This window comes from Pseudoliparis swirei, chromosome 24 (genome assembly GCF_029220125.1).
Source record: "Pseudoliparis swirei isolate HS2019 ecotype Mariana Trench chromosome 24, NWPU_hadal_v1, whole genome shotgun sequence".
Lineage (NCBI taxonomy): Eukaryota > Metazoa > Chordata > Actinopteri > Perciformes > Liparidae > Pseudoliparis > Pseudoliparis swirei.
Genome location: NC_079411.1, coordinates 8,384,515 through 8,389,090, shown reverse-complemented (window position 1 = coordinate 8,389,090; position 4,576 = coordinate 8,384,515).

The following is a 4,576-nucleotide window of genomic DNA, read 5'->3' as shown; positions in this document are numbered from 1 at the left end:
GAAACCAACGCGCCTCGGGCCAAAATCAGAATTTCTTTTGCCGTGAGAAATTGGTTGTGTGGCGTGAGAGCGTGTGAAAACATGCAAAAGCGTGTGTCACACGGCGAAACCGTGAGAGTTGGTAGCTCTGCAATGAGAAGCCGTCCTTGCCGCAACGACCGTGAAATGTTTTCTCGCTGCCGTACACACACGTTGGGCCGGCGCCCGTAAAATGGGACGGGGCTCCTCTCAGTGATGATGAGTGGCGATATATTATTTTTGGTCACATTTAACTTAAGTGGTTGTTGACAGGCTTACGGTCTCCCACACACATTTAGCGCGTCAACACGGTTTATTTATTATTGAAATGATTTGGAATATAATGTTTTTTGACAGTATACAGTATATTATATTTTGTTCTTCTTTTTTTTTTCATCTCAAAATTTTAAGAGGGGCAGCGCCCTAGCGCCCTCTATGGACGCACTGCCAAAGACCTCAAAAAATACACCCAGTATGTCAAACTAGCGATATGATTGGTTGAGGATAATGTCAAACTAACGATATGATTTGTTGAAGATTATGTCAATCAACGATAAGGCCTCCATGTACTTCACCAGGCTGTACTTGTCTTGGCCTGTGTGAAGGCCTGAGATGAGCTGCTCTTCTTCCATAGAGACTGTGGAGGTGACATCTGATTGGCTAAAAGCTCCCGTTAAGATAAATTAGACTAGAATCAGCGCTGCCGGATGGAAGCACAGCAAAAGAGGAAGACAATAGTGCAATAAGAAAATAAAAATTTAGAAAATAAAAGTTTTATTTATTTATTATTTTAAACAAATAACTTTGTAATTATGTTTAGGCCTTCAGAGAAGGCTTAGAAGGCCCTGACGGCCCGCCACTGCTTAAATGAGGTGACTGTGTCTGCCTCCCAGACTGAAGGTGGAAGCTGGTTCCATAAAAGAGGAGCTTAATAACTGAAGGCTCTGGCTCCCATCCTACTTTTTAAGACTCTAGGAACAAGCATTGTCTGTTAATGACGCAGCTTCCCGTCATGCGCATATTTATGTATCTGCACTCTGTAGGTATGTATTAGTAGGTGTTGTGCTTCATGTGCACCTTCACAATAAAAGCCCCGGACCGAAACACTGGTGAACTAATATCATTATTACATTAGGTTGTTCAGCTGTAGTCAGACGGCATTGAAGGCCTAGGTAGAAAATGCATGGCCCGCCACTGCATTTAAGAGTAGACTCAAGACTTTCCTCTTTGACAGAGCTTATAGTTAGGGCTGAATCAGGTTTGCCCTGGTCCAGCCCCCTGATATGCTGCTATAGGCTTATAGGCTGCTGGGGGACGTTTAGGATACACTGAGCACCTCTCTCCTCTTTTCTCCCTCCTTATGGATGAATTTGTATCTCTCGTCATCGGACCCTATGAGACGTCATAGATCCTATCTGCCTGATGGATCATCGAGGTCTGGATCGTGAAATATTCCTACTACCAACTATGCCATGGCCCCTTGTTGAGACTCCGCCCACTCATCCTCTCTACTCTATGTACAGATTGTAAAGCACTCTGAGACAAATTAGTAATTCGTGAAAATGGGCTATACAAATAAACTGAATTGATTTGACTATATATATATATATATTAGTGCTGTGAAAAATAACGCGTTAACTCAGTTAATTAAATTACAGGTTTAACTAGTTTTTTTTTTTTAACGCATTTAACGCATGCGCAGAATGAGCTTCCAATCCGTCTGTTGTTGGTCGTCGGGACGAAAAAAAAGTCACTTGCAAAATGAGCTTCCAATACACCACTTCAATCTGAACTCTGTCCGCTCTCATGCAGACGGTCGTGCTGTTCATCATTTTTAATTGAATTTATTCAAAATCTCCACAGTAATATCTCATGAAAATATTCATGGGTCTAGCAGAGGTCACCCTTAACAAGACTGCAGTGTACCTTTTTTGAAGAAAGTTTCAGATTTGCTTTAAATAAAATCCAAATATTGCCATAATATTAATCATATTGATTTCTCGCTAACTTTAAAGTGAATTTATTCAAAATCTACACAGTAATATCTCATGAAAATATTCATGGGTCTAGCAGAGGTCACCCTTAACAAGACTGCAGTGTACCTTTTTTGAAGAAAGTTTCAGATTTGCTTTAAATAAAATCCAAATATTGTCATAATATTGATAATATTTATTTCTCGCTAACTTTAAAGTGAATTTATTCAAAATCTACACAGTAATATCTCATGAGAATAATCATGGACCTAGCTGAGGTCCCCAAATAACAAGACTGCAGTGTACCTCTTTTGAAGAAAGTTTCAGATTTGCTTTAAATAAAATCCAAATATTGTCATAATATTGATAATATTTATTTCTCGCTAACTTTAAAGTGAATTTATTCAAAATCTACACAGTAATATCTCATGAGAATAATCATGGACCTAGCTGAGGTCACCAATAACAAGACTGCAGTGTACCTCTTTTGAAGAAAGTTTCAGATTTGCTTTAAATAAAATCCAAATATTGCAATAATATTAATCATATTGATTTCTCGCTAACTTTAAAGTGAATTTATTCAAAATCTACACAGTAATATCTCATGAGAATAATCATGGACCTAGCTGAGGTCACCAATAACAAGACTGCAGTGTAGCTCTTTTGAAGAAAGTTTCAGATTTGCTTTAAATAAAATCCAAATATTGCAATAATATTAATCATATTGATTTCTCGCTAACTTTAAAGTGAATTTATTATTCTCAGTAATATCTCATGAGAATAATCATGGACCTAGCAGAGGTCACCCTTAACAAGACTGCATTGTACCTTTTTTCAAGAAAGTTTCAGATTTGCTTCAAATAAAATCCAAATATTGCCATAATATTAATAATATTTGTTTCTCGCTAACTTTGAATTGAATTCATTCAAAATCTACAGAGTAATATCTCATGAGAATAATCATGGACCTAGCAGAGGTCACCCTTAACAAGACTGCATTGTACCTTTTTTCAAGAAAGTTTCAGATTTGCTTAAAATAAAATCCAAATATTGCCATAATATTAATAATATTTGTTTCTCGCTAACTTTGAATTGAATTCATTCAAAATCTACACAGTAATATCTCATGAGAATAATCATGGGCCTAGCAGAGGTCACCATTAACAAGACCGCAGTGTAATTTTATCAAGAAACTTACAGATTTGCTTCAAAGAAATATCAAATATTGGAAATATATTACTATTATTTTCTTTATGAAGTGCTTTCATTTAGAAATCAAACGTCAGAATGTCTTGATCATCTCTGGATGACACATTGAGGTACTCTACCATGAATCAGAAGTGAAAGTCTTTAGCTTTTATTTTGAAATTCTAAATCAGAATATCCCAATATTGGAATAATTACTTTATTTCATTTAATGTGTTCATCATTAATACCATTCATGATTTTTCATCTCTTCATTTAGTTTAATCTATCACTATATCTGTATTTAAAGGCGTGTTTCGTCATATCACGTTCACCGGAAGTTCGCTCTTATTTTGAAGACAGCTTTCACACGCTCGTACCGTAATGTCTGGTATATACGTGTACTGAAAAAAATCGTGCGGGCTGGCTTGACTGTGTTTTTCGAAGTGGCGGCTGGCTTGACCGCAGTCACATGACGCTGAAGTTGACTCGCTCAGCTCACCGTTAGCAGAAGTTAGCCTAGACAGCTTTTTGACTTCAGCCGTTTATCAATTCCAAGAACACTGAGTACAGACTCGTGTTCTTTTGGAGTCTGGTCTTTGGAATCTGGTCTTGGGAGTCCAGACTCTCGAGGACGCAGGACGGTCTTTCTGGTCTTGTGACGTCACCACATCAACTGTTCTTGCGCATGAATTTACTCCAATTATTCACTGTAAAATACTTTACAGTGGAGTAGAATGTGTTGCGGTGTTCACTGTTGTTTGGCGTAGGCTACGAATAAACGGTAATAAATATACAACGTTGCGTAGCTTTCCTGACCCAGGGTCACTACAATATGAAGTTATAAATCTTAACCCTCAGTCAAATTGACGTAACATTATCTTTTAGGAAATAATAAACTCGTTGTGCTCTTTAGATCCTCCAAAACCTAATTATATCTCATGTTTAGCCGCTACGGAGACGTCAGAGCCAGCGGAGCATTTCAAAAAGTCCTGCCGAGATCAGGCTTCTCTTGGCGGCCACACAGCGCGCTGAGCACCCGGAGCTCACTGGTCCCGCGAGCAGGACCTCAAATCTCCGTCGCATATCCTTATTAGGCTGAATCTCGATAAACCGACCACAGATTTGATGCTTAAACTACTAACTTCTCGGCTGAAAACATCCTTAAATTACATTCCGTGACTCAACAACAGTAGTATTTAGAATGTACAGACAAGAATGCATAATAAATGCTGTTCGTCTACAGATCCAAGTGCTAGGGATCGATTGCTTCTGTCTTGCTCCCTGACTTGACCAATCCTGTTCAACAATGAGGTTCGGACCGCCCAGCTCATTTGAATATACGGACACGTAAATGTCACACATGAATAAATAAAGAAATACGTGGGACACATAAATAG